An 18493-nucleotide genomic window follows, 5' to 3' on the forward strand; every position below is an offset into this window, starting at 1 on the left:
TCTTATAATTTTTGGGCCAATACAAGTTTGCTCCAGAGAAATCAAACCATTTTTTGTAATGGCAAACCTGAGGATCAAAACCCTGAGTTTGAAGCAATTTTGTTTCCCTAGAAGACCTTTCATCTTTCTTGTTAGTGTGCCACACAAGTGGTCAGGGAATTCCTTCTCAGAGAACAAGAACAGTGATGTTAGCCCTGTGAACAGTCACTAAATTACATGTCTCAGGAAAAATGTATAGTCAATGAACTGGTATGTTGACACAAACAAATAAATAAAAGTCTTCATGATGTAATATGCCATTGCACAATCTTTTTTCTTAGATTAGCTGCATTAAAGATTAACACACGATGAAAAAATATTTCTCCTATTTCTTTGTTGCTGTTTTTTTTTTTACTTTTGTTTGTTGTTCCTTATTTTTCTCATTGATTTATTTTATTTTAATTTTCTTTCGTTGTTAGTAATTGAGAAAAGTTAATAAGGTTTAAGTTTGGGTTATGAAGGGAAAGCACTAGAAAATAATCATATGCTATTTAAAAATTAAAATGTATTCTGCTAATTAATCAGATAAAGAATAGCAGAAATCTATTGAAACCTGAGAAATAATGTTTTTCAAAGTTAATTGGTGGGAGGGAGCCACAATAATTTCTAATTAATAAATGACAATTAAATAGAAGCAGATAAAGTAAAAAGTATGAACTAACTTTGAAATAAGATTTTATTTAAAAAAAAAACTATTTTTGACTTCCAAACCTAAATTCTGTCAGAATTTTTTATCTTTGTGTGAATGAACAATGGAATTTCCTTGTGGATTTAAGGAAAATAATTACATACCTTTGATACTAGTTCTTGATGAATCTACTTTTCAAATGCTTTGCTTTACACTAATTGTCTTATGTTTGCCTAAGGATTATATTTAGATTTTTATCACAGTAATCCTGCTTATTCTGATGTTCATACACTATTTCTTCATATATATTAATGTTATGAATCAGATAAACTGTGCCATTGCCGTAGGCAAAATTGTATAGCAATGGAAATCTCCAAGGAAGCTATCTCAAATCACATTAATATTATTCTGTATCTGCCTCATCCTCCATTTGTCTGTAGGTAGATATTAAAAATGTAACTTTGAAGGTGATTTCTCTCCTCACAGAATTATGTTCCCAACAATTCTAAAATCATATTTACATTATTTATATTTGTTAATTTCTCCTTTATTGCTTATTTCTCCATGTTTGCTTATTTTCCTTCGTGAAATACTGCATTGCATAAAACATGTGTTTATCATATTGAGTGCCCCTAATAAATGTTTGGTGATTTTTCAAAGTCATTTCATATTCATTAACTATTATATAGTCTTGTAGATGAAAAAGTCAATATCATTTAAGTGTTATGAGTGACCAACTATACCTTTTTATATATTTCTTATATTCATCATTTCATGTTCACTTAAACATAATGTTAATGAATCATATGCAGGTAGGTGATGTTTAAATTTAGAACACTAATTTTACTTATCATGAGATCTAAGCATGTAGCCCACAACATCATTAACTAAGATGAAGTAACCATAATGAGTGTAAATTCAAGTATTTAAACATGTAATCATTCTCCAGTATGAATATTCTCAGATTCACTATTGATATTACCATACATATGTCAAACTCATATCATTTACATATATATGTACAGATACATAGATAGAGATATAGATGGATATCCTCATTACTTGCCAATCCCATATTAATAAATTCTACTAAGTAAAATTTATTTGTGTGGCCAAAATTGATACTTGCAGTATGTTTGTGGGCATTGATGGACATGTGGCAAGTGACAAGCTATTTGTCACCCAAGGTATATGTTATCATCTGAGGTTAAGCAAGATGATGCTCTGTCTTAGTTTCACAGCTCTCATTGTAAACAAGTGTCTCTTTCACATTCTACTTAGTGGTACACTTTTCAGATTTTTGTGCTTTTTGTTAGTGGATGATATCACTGTTTAAAATGTCCCAGAAGTGTAATGCTGAAGTATGCTCCAGTGCTCTCCACACAAGAAACTTTAATGTGCCTTATGGAGAAAAATGTGTCTCAGGTAGCGTAGTTCAGGTATGAGGTATAGAGCCAGTTGGCCATGAGTACAATTTTAATATATTGAAATATATAAAGTGTCTTTAAACATAAACACACATAAAACAAGGCTACTTACAGATCAGTTAATGCAAATGTTGTGGCTAAAGGCTCACGGGATTTGAACCTTGTGTTTCTCCTGGGATGATGGTTCAGTGTTTGCTAATTCAGAGTTTGCAGAGACTATAGATTTTAATTACCATTAACAATTTGAATGATTGTAAATAGATGATAGATACCGTGTTTCCCGAAAATAAGACCTAGCCAGACCATCAGCTGTAATGAGTCTTTTGGAACAAAAATTAATATAGGACCCAGTCTTATTTTAATATAATATAATATATAACATAATATGATATAATATAATACAATACAATACAATACAATACAATACAATACAATACAATATAATATAATATAATATAATATAATGTAGTACCAGGTCTTATATTGATTTTTGCTCCAAAAGATGCATTAGAGCTGATGGTCCAGGTAGGTTTTATTTTTGGGGAAACACAGTAGATAGATAGACAGATAGATAGATAGATAGATAGATAGATAGATAGATATCTACATATATACCTACATAAAAATAATAAAAAGATAGGTTTTGATATTTTTGTATCTTCTAACTTTTCTACAATTATCTTTAATATATTCCCAACTGACACTCAACATTTAGCCTAAGTAATAAAAGAAAAATATTTTTGATTGGGTACATTCTGCAAGCACATGGATGTGTTTGAATGTGTGTTTTTTAACTGTGTCACTTACAAAAAATAAAAATACTTTGTAAGTTTACCTATGTTTCTGAATTTCTGTTTTAGCACAAATAGGTGATAATTTCTGTTGTAGTATAGATCTTTTGTTTCCAGTGTTCCCTGAACTAGCAACACCAAATCGTCTGAGAAATTGTAAGAAAATTCTCAAGCCTCACCTCAGATTTAGTAATTCAGAGTCTCTGGAGGTGGGGCCCAGAAATCTGTGTTTTAACAAGACTCCAAGTGATTGTGATACACACTAAAGTTTGAGAACCACTGGTATAGACAATTGAAGTGAACACACAGAGATTTGGCAATATTCTATTACCACAATTCAATAAGAGAATCTTTTTAAATTAAATTTATTGGGGTGACATTGGTTAGTAAAATTATATAGGTTTAAAATATACAATTCTATAATACATCATCTATGTGTATGTATTGCATTGTGTGTTCACCACCCAAAGTCAAATCTTCCGTCACCATATGTTTGACCCCCTTTACCCTCTTCTACCTCCCCACCTTCCCCCCTTACCCTTTGGTAACCACTAAACTATTGTTTGTGTCCATGAGTTTTTGCTTGTTTGCCTTGTTCCTTTGTTACTTTCAGTTTTATATCCCACATATGAGTGATATCATATGGTTCTCGAGTTGTTCTGTCTGACTTATTTAGCTTAGCATGATAGCTCAAGATCCATCCATGTCGTTTCACATGGCAGTGTTTCATCTTTTCTTATGGCTAAGTAATATTCCATTTTATGTACCACATCTTATTTATCCAATCATCTGTTGAAGTATTTTCCATGTCTTGCCCACTGTTAATAATGCTGCAGTGAACATAGGGGTACATGAAATTTTGTGCATAAATGTTTTCAGATTTTTTGTTTGTTTGTTTTTTGTTTTTGTTTGTATTTTTTTTAATTATGTATTATTTTTTTGGGTGGATACCCAGAAGAGGGATTGCTGGGTTGTATGGTAATTCTATTCTTAATTTTTTGAGGAACATCCATACTGTTTTCCATAGTAGCTGTACTAATTTGCATTCCCACCAGCAGTATATGAGGGTTCCTTTTTCTCCACAGCCTCTCCAACACTTGTTATCCTTTGTCTTGTTGATGATAGCCATTCTAAAAGATGTGTGTTGATACCTCATTGTGGCTTTGATTTGCATTTCCCAAATAGCCAGTGAAGTTGAGCATTTTTTTTCATATATCTGTTGGCCATTTGTATGTCTTCTAGGGAGAAGTGTATGTTCAGATCCTCTGCCCATTAAAAAATAAATAATTTTTTTTTTGTTTTTATTGTTGTTGTGGAGTTGTTTGTGTTCTTTATATATTTTGTATATTAGCCGCTTATCGGAGATGTTGTTTGCAAATATCTTCTCCCATTTGGTTGACTGCCTCTTTGTTTTGTCGATGGTTTCTTTTGCTGTGTGGCAGCTTTTTTTGATATAGTTTAATTCATTTATTTTTACTTTTACTTCCCTTGCCTTTCATAAAATCCTCTCTAAAACCAAGGTCCATAAGTTTAGTACCTATGTTTTCTTTTTTGCAATTTATTCTTTCAGATCTTATCTTTAGCCATAAACAATACCTGCCATCAAATAGCCTGAATAAGGACTTAATGCTTGGGGATAGGTGTGTGTTTGTATGTGTGGATGTAACACGTTACATTATTGTACATGTGGTATAATCTTAATTTGAATAAAATGGTAGATATTTATCAACTTTATATTGACTTCTCTATTTGAATACACTATAAATAAATTATAAATATAAATATACACATACATATAAATATAAATATACACATACATATAAATATGTGATAACTTCAGAAAAATTCTGTTAATAATATTTCAACTATGTAATTCTAGTTCCAATGTCTTTCATTGCAGCTAGAATTTTCAGGAGATAATAGTTTATAAATAGTCATAGATACCTTTAGTCAATCATTCATAATGACATACCCACATGTACAATAATGCAACATGTCACATGCACACATACAAACACACACATATTCCAAAGCATTAAGTCTTTATTCAGGTTATTTGATGGCAGGCATTGTCTATGACAAGAAATTTCAAAAATATTTATTTGTTCTTATGCTGAAATAAAAATATAAAAGATATTTTACAAACTACTTGTATTAAGTAAAAACAAAGATTAATATAGCATTCTTCATTTTCTGACAGTTTTTATATGTAATATAAATTGTAGTTCATTTATATTCTACAAACATTATTAATATGGAATTTAGAACAAGAAAATTTTTTTAAAAAATATAAATACCCAGAAAAGAAATTCAGATGTTCAGAGATAATAACTACCCAATATCTTCAGGTATAGAAAACAAACCTCCATATGAGAGATTTTAATAATAAAACATTTTTAATGTCTTGGTAATTTCATAAAAGAACACTGATTTTAGAATGAAACACAACAAACTCTATTTTAGATATCATCCACAAATGCCAGTAACTTTTTTTCCAGATATTTTATTTATTTTTCATAGTTTCTATCATGCCAATGGCAAGTTATATGGTGAAGCCAGACCTTAGCATCTTCTGAGATAAAATCAATAATCCAGGGATCTCTTGTGACTTTATCCAGGTTTTAAAAATGTCTTGCACAAGATCATCAGCCTCGAGTCTAGACATCTCTAAATGCCTTCTCAAAATGCCTTCACACAGACCAAACTGTAGAAAGAAGATCTGAAGTAAACAAGAGATACTGGAGTTAAACCAGTAATGTCTGAGGTTGCAGCAAGCATGATGATAACTTCATCTATTTTTTTGCAAGATAATTTGCCTTTCTCCCACCAAGCTATTTCATAGGCAGGAAAATAAAGACTATTTTGCAGGTGAGAAATATCTCTTAAAGGATTTAACACAGCCAAAATTTAAGATTTGGTGAAAGCAGTACTATATGCTGCGTTTACAGAACAAAGAGTTGTAGTTTTGACCAAGTTTGAATATTTCCAATTTGGAAAAAGAAATAATTGAAAATTGGCTGTTCACAAAAGTAATGTGAGTTCCACTCTATTGTTTATATGTCTCAGCTTTTTGATTCTTAGATGGACCACTTATAGTCAGTTTAAGGAACAATCTTTTATGATTTTGCTGGTTTTGATTCTTTGTCATCTGGATTTGTCCAGAGCTCAAGACCTGCCTAGAACATTTCTAGGCCTGTATTCCAACTAATAATAATTCATATATATTTTAACCTATGAAACTCCCAAGAACTGTTCTACCAACTAAATCTATTCTGAACCTTGTTATGTATATGAAGAATGGATTCATGTTACGAGTAGAAATAATTATCTTCAGATGAGCACAGACACGTTTTAATTTATTTGAAGGAAACTCCATTAGATCAGAACTAAGAAAAAATGGAATGAGCAAAATTACCTACTTGCTTAAGTACATGTATTAGCTATTTCAGTCTCTAAGTAAGAGACTGGAAGTCTAAGTAAGAGACTGAAAGTAAGGAGACCTCTAAGTAAACCACTGTTCTGCAAAAGTCCAATGAACAGAGAATACAGCTATGCTAATTAGAATGATCCAATAAATATAATATGCCTGTAAGCAAGTTGTCTATCAGGAAGTGCTGACCATTTAATAAAACATGAAGTGATACTGCTTTCTAAGGTATTACTAACATAAGATTTTTCATATATTTCAGGGCAATGTGTAAGAGCACGTAAGAATTAAGGAGAGGGGGACAAGGTATGATAATATCTTCAATAATGAAAATGTTTTATTTAAATTCCTTTCTAAAACTCCTATTATATTAGAAAATACCTCAAGGAGATGACTAAGCCCATTAAGGGTATTATTAGAAATGGCAGATAGGACGGCTTATTCTACTTCCTATACTTTTCTGATGTTATAAAATGCCCTTCATGTTTGTATACATATTTTTTTCTTCTCTGAGAGCATGTATTATTCTGGCCCATTGCCTGTGGGTTTCTTTTTACTATTAGTTATATTTAGTACACTCAGTGCTGTGCAACAATCATCACTATTGAGTTTGAGAATATTTTCATCACCCCAAAGGGAAATCTCATGCCCGTTTTACAGTCATTAGCTCCTGGAAACCACTAATTTGTTTTCTGTCTCTATGGATTAGTCTATTTTGTACACTTGATGTAAATCATATAGCATGCGACCTTTGTGTACAATTCTTTTACTTAGCATATTGTCAAGGTTCATCCCTGTAGTAACATATGTGATACTTAATTTCTTTGTATAGCCAAATAATATGCTATTGTATTTATGATTTCATCAGTTGATGAATATTGACATTGTTTTTCATTTTTGGCTATTGGGAATAGTGCTGCCAGGAACATCTGTGTATAAGTTTTTGTTTGAGGTATCTGTTTACAATTCTTTTAGGTATATCCTCAGGAGTGGAATCACATAGTTATATAATAATTCTATGTTTAACTTTTGAGGAACTGCCAAACTAGTTTCCACAGTGGTTGTACCATTTTACATTCAAATCAGCAACTTACAAGTGTTCCAATTTCTTTATAATTTGGTCAACACTTTTTTTTTCTTTTATTATAGCAATCTTAATGGGTGTAAATTGATATCCCATTGTGGTTTGCTTTGCGTTTCCCTAGTAAGTAATGATATTGAGCATGTTTTCATGAGCTTCTTTGTAAATCGCCTTTGGAGAAATGTTTATTCATGTCTTTTGCCCATTTTTAATTGGGTTACTTTTATTCTTGTTAAGCTGTACTATTTCTTTTTTATATCCTAGATACTAATCCTTTGTCAGATATTTGATTTGCAGATACATTCTCCCATTCTGTGGGTTGTCTTTTCACTTTGTTTACAGTATCCTTTGATGTACAAAACATGTTAATTTTAATAAAACCCCAATATGTTTCTTTTTCTTTTCTTGCTTATACTTTTACATCATATATAATTAATCATTGCCAATTCTAAGGTTATGAATACCTATGCTATGTTTTCTTTTAAAAGGCTAATGATTTTAGCTATTATATTTATATACTTGATCCATTTTGAGTTAGTTTTATGTATAATTTGAAGTAAGAATCCAGTTTCATTCTCTTGTGTATGGATATCCATTTGTCCCAGCACCATTTGTTGAAAAGACAATTCTTTCCCCATTGAATGGTCCTGGCACCTTTGCCAGGATTATTAGATCATGAATGTATGAGTTTATTTCTATTCCATATACTCAGTTCTATTCCATAGATCTATACATAATGTATATCCTTATGTAAATATCAAATTGTTATGATTATTGTAACTTTATAAGAACTTGCTTTAATCTTTATTAAATTTATTGGTGTGACATTGGATAGCAAAATTATATAGGTTTCAAGTGTACAATTCTATAATACATCATCTATATATTGCATTTTGTGTTCACCTCCCAGTATAAGTCCCCTAATGTTGTTCTTCTTTTTAAAGAGTGTATTTGCTATTTGAGGACTCTCACAATTCCATATGGATTTTAGATTAGGCTTTTCAATTTCAGCAAAAAAAAAAAGAAAAGAAAAAGAAAAAGCTGTTATAATTTTGATGAAGAATGCATTGAAAGCATGAAGAGATTTGAGTGTGAGCACCATTTTAACACGATCATGTCTTCCACTCCAGAAGCATAGATACATTACCATTTAATTATTTTTATTTATTTCAATAATATCTTACAGTTTTCACCATACATATCTTAAACTTCCATAGACGAATTTATTCTAATTATTTTATTTTGTTTGATGCTATTTTAAATGGAATTGTTTTCTTTCACTGTGTACTAAATTTAGCATAATGATCTTATACTCAGCAACTTTGCTGAATTCTTCTAATAACTCTAATAGTTTTTTGTGTTGATGTGTGTGGATTCTTTAGGATTTTCTATAGATAAGGTCATGTCTTCTACAAATAGGAAAATTTTACTTCTTCCTATCCAACGTTGATGTTGTTTATTTCTTTTGTTGCCTAATTTCTCTTGCCAGAACTTTCAGCAGAACATTGAAATAACAGTGATGAAAACGGGATGCTTGTCTTGTTTCTGATCTTAGGGTTACAACTTTCAGTCTTTTGCCATTTAGTATTATGTTAACTGTGGGTTACTAAAGTTCTCTTTCATGTTGAAGAAATTCCTATATATTCCTTCTTTGCTGTTTTTATCATGAAAGGATGTTGGATTTTGTCAGATGTTTTCTCTATGTCAATTGAGACAATTATGCTAGTTTTCCCTTTATTTTGTTAATGTGGTATATTATATTGTCTGATTTTCATATGTTGAACCACCCTTGCATTATTGAGATAAATTCCTTTTGGCCATGGGGGATAATCCTTTTAATAGTTTGTAGATTTACTTTGCTCCCATTTTGTTGAGGATTTTTGTATCTGCCTTGATAAGGTCTATTGTTTTCATTTATTGTGGTATATTTGTGTGGCCTGGTGTCAGGGTAACATTGATCTTATTGAATGAAATATTAAATGCTTTTCTTGTCTGTTAGAGGAATTTGAGAAGCATTTGATGTTGGATTTTTAAATTTTCTGGTAGAATTAACCAGTGAAGTAATCTGGCTCTTTTTGTTGGAAAGATTTTGATTAATGACTCAACCTCTTTCTAAATCTGTTATGATTTTCTATTTATTTTTGAGTTAGTTTTAATAATTTGTACGCCTTTAGGAATTTGTCCATTTTTCTAGGCTTTCTAAGTTTTTAGCATTCAATGGTTAATGGTATTCTCTTAAACTTATTTTTATTTTTTTATTTTATTCTTATTTGGGGGGCCAGTAGTAATATTAACTTTTATTTCAATTTCAGTTATTTTTTTATAATCAATCTCCCTAAATATTAGTCAATTTGTTGCTCTTTCCAAAAATACAACTTTGATTTTATTTATTCCATTTTTTTTCTCTATTTCGTTTATCTCCACTATAATCTTTCTTATAGCCTTTTTTTCTGCTACCTTTGGGTTTAGCTCGTTCTTTTCCCGGTTCTTTAAGATATAAAGCTAGGACATTGATATGACATCTTTCTCTGTTTTAATATAGCCATTTATACCTATAAATTTCTCTCTGAACACTCCTCAGAGGTGTTAAAGAGTGGTATAGGGAAAGTGTTCTATAGTCTTATGATTAAATCTCAGTTTTTAGTGGGCCTCTTTCCAAGGGCTGTGACCTTTACAAGCTTTTCCTACCCTCCTTTTTTTTTTTCTTCGCCTCACCCTAGGTGAGACGGGAATGTTAGAGCTAGATAAATTTGATACCTGTCATCTCTATGAGCTTGAATCCATATGGTGTTTCTGCGGATTCTCACAGACTTGCTAATGGTTTTCAGGAAACTGACTTCGGCCTACTCCTTGTTTAATACTGAGTACCCTGAATCTCAGTTGATGTATTTCAGGCAGGCAGAAAAATATCCAGAGAAGAGTAAACTTCAATACATTTGGGAAAAAAAAGAATTTTGGAAAGTAGGAAATATCAGTGTTGCCAAATGTAATGGAAATATAGAGAAAGTCATGTTTAAGAGTCTTGGCCACACACACACACACACACACAAACACACACACACACACACAAGGAATGGTTGGAGACTCTTTGAGAGAGCATAGTGCTGTACGCACAGATGGTGTAGTTGCCATTTAGTTTGATTTAATAGATCTGTCCAATTGTTTTTTAAATATTTTTAGGCTTAAAGAAATTAGTTTTCTTGCCTTATGAATGTGTATATATATAGTGTATGTCCATCATATTCACTCATTTAGCTCTCATTTTTCCAAAATTACAAAATAATTAAGAGGAAAATGTCTCAACAAAGCAAATTAAATATGGAGTAGACAAATATTCTATCCTCATTCAAAGTAAATGACTATTGCTTTCATTTAAAAAAAAATTACATTAAAAAGCTTGTGAATTATGGTGTCCTTACATTGAAAAGTGATTTTGTCCTTTTTTTTTTTTCCAAAAGCACTATCAGTTCAATTAAGAATATATTATGGAAACCTGTATACACACAGTTAGAGTGCATTTTGTAGAAATGTTATTCAAATACAAACATTTAAAAAACATTGTTACACTTCCCATCAAACTTGGCAGATTTCTAAACATTTACTTCTGCCCATAAATATAATCTCATACATACATTTTTCAATGTCACAAATTGAACAGTTAGTGGTAAAATGATTTTTAGAAAACACAACGATATTAGAAGTCTTTATTTGTACAGCCCTCATTTAACCTCTATATTCATATAATGACTGGGTTCAAACTCAGATTGCAATAAAATCACTCATTGCAGGACATAAAAAGAAGCAAAATTCTGTAGCAACTCTCATAAGGTTGCTAGGGTGACAGGTAAGACAGGTTATAATTGACACTAATTGGTGCTCCGATTACTATGGCACTTCTTCTTTATAAAAATGTGTGCAGGAGAACTTGGTAGTTTTCAAAGCATTAAAAACATGTCTTGTATGATGTAAACCCACTGGTATCTGTAACTGAATAACAAACATTTTAGCAACAATTAGAGGTGACGTTCTGAAAAATACATTATTGCTTTAGAAAAATATTTAGAGGTAATGTAAAAATGCTACATATTACATACAATTTGTTCTTTTTTAAAGTGAATTTTTATTATAATATTCATTAAATGATGAACATAAATGTTAAAAATGATTCTAGCTGAAATATAAGTATTCAGTCTTAACTACTCTATGATATGCGTAGGTCCTTCAAGTTTTCTCTTTATAGTGATAAAGAATTGAAATATTAGGTATGATTTTAGTCCTGCTTTTTTGACCTAATATCTTTAATTAATAAGCATTTTCCCAGTGTACTCCAACATCACTTATTTATAATAAACATTTTCAGTGGCTGCATACAATTTTATTAGGTGGATTTATCACCATATATCTAGCCTTTTCCCTATGTTAGGAAATGTAGGCTATTTCCAAACTTTGCTATTATAAAACAACAAACATACAAACAAACAAAAAATACTACATTTAAAATCTTTGTGCATATCAATATTCCTAATTAATAATTATTTCAAGAATAAACAGCTATAATTTTGGAGGGATAAAACAGACACATTTTAAAGTATGTTCATACATAGGTACATGTTGCCAAACTGCTTTATAAAAGAATAAATTCACTTACAACTCTCAGAATAAGGTCTTATAAATACTTAATAGCCTAGGTAATTTTTTTTTTCTAATTTTGTTTTAAACTGTATTTCTCTTATTACTGGGGAGGCAGGTAGTTTTTATATATTTGTTTGCTACCTGTGTGCCTAAGGAATTACCAGTTCATTGCCTTTACTCATTTTTTAATTGAAGTCAGAGTGTTTGCATTTTATTGCTATGTACTTGTGCCTTATTTAATAAAATATAAATGTATGTCAAATGGCAATAAATGTATTCCCCATTTCTGATCTGTGGATTTTGGTTACTATCTTACGTATGCAAGTTTTAAATATTTGTTGTTAAAATCCATACATCTTCTGCTTTATAATGTCTTTTTTATTTGAATAAAAATTAATCTATCCAAAATAATCACATTTTTATTTATTTAGAATACTTTAGTATGTCTTGTAAGATAAGACTCTAACTGTATCTTTTTTTCCAAGTAGTTAACCAATTGTCTAGACACTATTTAATATAAATTTTCTTCCTTCTTAATTTGTACCTTTTCTTTTATCATATAACAAGCTGATATGTAATAGGTCCTATTTCCTGACTGTCAATTCTGTTTTATAGCTGTTTCCCTCTATTTTTATGTCAGTTTCATACTATTAAGTCTGGAATGGCTAGTGCCCTTTCATTGCCGTTCTATATTATAATTCTTTTTGTTAGTCTCATCTACTTATTTTTCCTGATAAGCTTCATAATCATTTGGTCAAAGTTCCAAAATAAATTCTACTTGTTCTTTTTTTGTTTTAGTAGAATTTAATTGAATCCATTAATAAACAGGAGTTAAAATTTGTCTAAGAGTGGCTTTAACCCAAATTAAGGAAGCTAATTTGGACTCATCACTGAAATCACATGAATTAGTACACAAAACCAGTTCAGTCAATATTTCTTCATTGTGGTCCAAGATTTACAAATATTACCGCTATGGAATTCAACTATTCTTATTTATTAAATGTTACCCTTCAGTGTCTGAGAATAGTTCAGTATTTAGGAATTATGGAAATGTCCCTGGTCATCCCATGATTTCACTAGTCATAATGCTGAACAAGAAGAGCAATTAGAGTCTGAAATATAGTACTGAGTGTTAATGCAGAATGAGAACCCTGCAAAAATATTAATAAGCAAAATGCAAGATTCACAATCCTAGGCTTACTCTTCCTCTCAAAAGAGTGTTACATATTCTCCCATGTTTTGGGCAAGCATGGTAGTGGTTGGACTGTGAAATTTTGCAAGGAGAGGAAAGATTGATTCTTCTTTCTGCATAAACATTGTTAAGAAAGTCAGTTTCTAAGCTAGCTGGAAGAAGTTGTTCCCCTAGATACATGAGTAAACTATATTTCAAGATCTTTCTCTACAAAGTAATATTGGTATTCTACACAATTCTCAGGTCCCTCAAAAGTAGCCTTAGTACTAGAAACATTATCTACATGATATTTATTTCTACTTTTTCCCATGAGAAATATTATTCACACATTCTCCTTTATGCCAAAATAAAATTAAAAGCCTAGTTGTAATAGTTTTCTGTTTTATTTATTTTAATGTAGTCCCTTGATTTCACATAAGATATAACAAGTCTTGAATGAATTAAAGTTCTTTAGGGGGAGAAAAAAACAGATAAAAATCAGGATCAGAAAAAATACAAAAAAAAAGAAACGATCAAAAGTCAGGAGCAATATAAAATTTGTACATACTAAGCCAAAATCCTACAGAATTAAAGTTGAACTGAAAATCTGGCTTAAGTAAAATAGATGCACGTTCAGCAATGTGACTGCTTTGTTCACCAGGCCCACACATACTGATAAATCAGAGGAAAAGGCATTTCCCAGGCTTTTGTTAAGGAAGAAATTTCAGACACGGGTCTCATAGTGGAGGCAAAATTGATGATGTGAAAAGTGTTGGCAGCTATATTCCTTCAATAAATGGAACTCGAGTTTGTATTAGATTGTTGCTTGTTAAACGTTTCCTTTTTACAGCAGTCTTCAATATTGGTCAATGTAATAGTGCTAAAGTATAGGTCTATTGTCACCTGGGGGTTGGAAGCAAATCAGAGTAACCAAAGTACCTAGCTTTCTGTCATTTAGCTTCATTCCAGAAAATAACAGGAAGATATGAAGTAGTTCAATAGTGAATTACAAGCTGCCTTATAAATACATCAATTCTTTCAAACAGGCCATCAGCAAATTTTGAACATCAAACCTTTTGAAATCATAATCTTTGGCCTGGTTCTATGTGGTATATTAAAGAGAATTTATATACTTATCAAATTATCTGCATGAATAGCATGGTGTGTGTCCACCTGTGAAAGTAAAGAAGCCGATTCCAGTTCCTGTGTGGCTGCATAGTTATTTTACCCCTGAAGAGGATTGCTGAGGAATTTTTCATGTTTTAAGAGTGAGCTTATTCCTCCATGTATTCTACTTGTAGTTGATCTTGTGTATTAAAACTCCACTCTCACTACATTTTCTAATTGTTTATCAAAATATTTTAACATTTTTCTGGTTTAAATATTGTTTCATCGGGCAGAGATTTTATCCTAATATTAAATCGCCAGTGGACATTTTGTTGACCTATTATTTATTTATTCTTCGAAAAGGTTCTGTGAACTGGCCCTCACCTACCCCAAAATTTCATTTATAATCACTCTTCAGCGTCTTCTTACCTAGGTCTTTGCTTAAATGTCACTTCCTGAGACAGAAGTTCATGGAACTTTTGGTCCAGTGTGTCTGCCCACACACTCTCTATCCCATCATTGACTTTTATATTTTTCACAGCACTTATTATATTTTAGGATCTAAAACAGACTTTAGCACACAGTGGTGTATCAAAGAGTATTTGTAGGATCAATGAATTACAGAAAGATGAATAAAAACATGAATAAAAATGTCAATGTAAATAACATGTGCTGAGCTTTTAATTAGAATGTTTAATGGTAGTTGAAAGTAAACATATTTTAGCACACTAAAATGTTGACCTCTGGTTTCTCTAATCATTGTAATAATATGAATATTGGATTTCATCAAAAATTTAAGAATGATATTAGTGCATTACTTATTTTATCTGACCTTTCAAAATCATATATTTTACTAATATATATGTCCCAGTGTTCCTTACATGTTTGGATAAACTCTATTTATAGGATCATCTTTAAATACCCTAGATTCTATATACTATTATTTCGTCAAGAATTTTTGCACCTACACTTCATAATTTTTACTTAGCTTATATTAAAAATAAACAGATGAATCTTTATTTGTAGGTCTTTAAAAATATTCAAATTTCTTCCTTGACCACTTTTACTTTTCCTTTGATTTGGTTAAGTGTGAGCTGAAAAAATGGCCCATGCAAAGAATGATTTTGCTATATTTAAGCAGTTAAACTTTTATTTCTTACATTAGCCAATTTGATTGACTTCATAGCTAATATTAGATGATATATAAAAAATGTTTTTCTAAATATCTGTTTTAAATGGATATTTGGATTTATAGAGAGCAATTTTAATTCAAATAAAAATTAATTTTTAACCAAAGAAATATTTATTGTGTGTTTAGGTTGTTTGTAGAGGTTATTTATATGTGTGTAAGTATGAGCATGCATGTGTGTGTGTCACTTACCTGTCAATGTGTCCAAGTAAAATTTGGGATATCTATAACTTAAGGACAATTAATATAGATTTAGACACAACTAGTACAACTACATAATTTCTATAAGATTATACCGAGATCTGTCAACCTCAGATGCATTTGTTTTGTACTAGATGCAATGTTACTTCTTCATGTATTTGTTTTAGTACTAAGAGGGTCTTAAAGACAAATACATTTGAGTTACCAACTAAAAGAAATCAGCCATTCTGCTTTTGTACTAGAGGATGAATTGGCCCTTAGGTGTTAGTCTAAATAATTTATTTTGGTATATAGGGTCTATTTTATTTTTCTGCCATACCAATCTCTTATACTGTGCTAATGCTAATTAATTGTACCAAATATTATGACAAAATGTCTAGTATACTCAACTTAGGTAATAAAAAGTTTCTTGCTTTTTTCTGCCTGAGGTAATAATGTTCAGAGATTTTTTTTTTCTCACTTGGATTCAACAGAGAATCAGTGATTTCTAAAACCCTAATAAGTCATAGCATTGTATATATATTAATACAATGCCTGTTGATGGACTGTACAGGGAAAGAAAATTAAAGCCTTTTCTTTGAACACTGCAATTTGGAAATAATCTTTCATTACACACTGACTTTACATATCAGTAAAAAGTATAATTGAGAAAGTTTTATTTTAACATTTTAGTATTTTTCAATTATAGTTATACAATATTATATTACTTTGAGGTGTACAGCAAAGTGATCAGACATTTATATAACTTACAAAGTGATCACTGATAAAATCAGTACCCATCTAATACCATGCATAGTTGTATGACACTACTGAATAGATTTCCCACGCTATATTCTACATCTTTTGTAGCTACCAATTTATACATGTTAATCCTCTCACCCCTTCACACATCCCCCACACCCCACATCTGGCAACCATCCAAATGCTCTCTGTATCTATGAGGTTATTTCTGTATTGTTTGTTTGTTTATCTCATTCTCTATATCCCACATATAAATGAAATCATACAGCATTTGTCTTTCTCTGTCTGACTTACTCCACTCAGCATAATACCCTGTAGATCCATTCATGTTGTTGCAGATGGCAAAATTTCATTCTTCTTTTGTGGCTGAGTAGTATTCCATTGTATATATGTACCATCTCTTTATCCATTCATGCATGGATGGGCAACCAGGTTGCCTCCGTATCTTGGCTATGGTAAATAATGCAGCAATGAACATATGGATGTACCTATCCCTTTGAAATAGTATGTTGGGGTTCTTTGGATAAATACAGAGTGGGATGACTGCGTCCTTCTTTGTCTCTTGCTATGTAGCCTTTGTTTTAAAGTCCATTTTGTCTGGTATGTCTCGTTTAAGTATTGCTACCTTGCTACCCCAGGTTTGTTTTGTTTTTTTGTTTGTTTATTTTTTTATTTCCATTCTCATGGAATATCTTTACATCTTTTTACTTTCAATCTGTGTGTGTCTTTCCATCTGAAGTGAGTTTCTTATAAACAGCAAATGTAAGGGTCTTGTTTTCTTATCCATTGAGCCACCCTATGTCTTTGATTGGAGCACTTAATCCATTTACATTTAAAATAATTGTTGATAGATATGAAGTTATTGCTGTTTTATTATTCATATGTTTGATCTTTTCTTTTTTTCTTTTGTATTGTTCTTAAAGAAGTCCCTTTAACATTTCTTGTAATACTGGTGTGGTGGCTGTGAACTCTTTTAGATATTCCTTGTCTGGGAAGCTCTATATCTGTCCTTCAATTCTAAATGATACCTCTTCTGGGTACAGTCATCATGGTCCTTGCTTTTCATCACTTTGAATAATTTGTGTCAATCCCTTTAGGCTTGCAAAATTTCTGTTGAGTAATCAGCTGACAGTCTTGTGGATTCTCCCTTGTAAGTAACTAACTGCTATTCTCTTCCTGCTTTTACATTCTCTCTTTGTCTTTAACCTTTGGCAATTTAATTATGATGTGTCTTGACCTCTTTGGGTTCATGTTATCTGAGACTCTCTAAACTTCCTGGGCTTTGATGTCTATTTCCTTCTCCAGGTTAGGAAAGCTTTCCGTCATTATTTCTTCAAATAAGTTTTTATTTCTTTGCTCTCTCTCTCTCTTACATCTGGTACCCTTATGATGCAAATATTGTCTTGATGTTGTCACAGCAGTTCTTTAAACTATCCTCATTTTTTTTTTTTTTTTGGATTCTTTTTTTTTCTTTTTGCTGTTCTGTTCGGGTGTTTCTGCTACCTTATCTTTTAAATCTCTGATTCATGATTCAGTCCTCTGCTTCATCTAATCTACTGTTGATTCCCTCTAACATATTCTTCATTTCAGTTATTGTAGTCTTTATTTCTGACTGGATTTTTTTTATGTTTTCTATTTTTAGTTTTATGTTTCCTGTCTCTTTGATGAAGTTCTCCCTGCGATCACTGAGCATCCTATAATTAGTGTTTTCATGTCTGCATATGGTAGAGTGCTTTTCTCCATTTTGTTTACTTCTTTTTTCTGGAACTTTGTTCTGTTCTTTTATGTGGGATATGTTTCTTTTTCTCTCCATTCTGGCTGCCTCCTTGTGTTTGTTTCTATGTATAAGATAGGGCTGCTATGTTTCCCAGTCTTAGTAGACTGGTCTTAAGTAGTAGGTGTGCTGTGGAGTCCAGTAGCATAGTCTCTCTGACCACCTGACCTGGATGCTCAAGGTGTTTCCTTTGTGTGAGTTCTGTGTGTCCTCCTGTTGTAGTTGAGCCTTGGTTGCTCTTTGCATGTCAGTGGGAGGGACGATCATCTGGCTGATTGGTTGTGA

The sequence above is a fragment of the Rhinolophus ferrumequinum genome, chromosome 16, assembly GCF_004115265.2.
Source record: "Rhinolophus ferrumequinum isolate MPI-CBG mRhiFer1 chromosome 16, mRhiFer1_v1.p, whole genome shotgun sequence".
Classification (NCBI taxonomy): Eukaryota; Metazoa; Chordata; class Mammalia; order Chiroptera; family Rhinolophidae; genus Rhinolophus; species Rhinolophus ferrumequinum.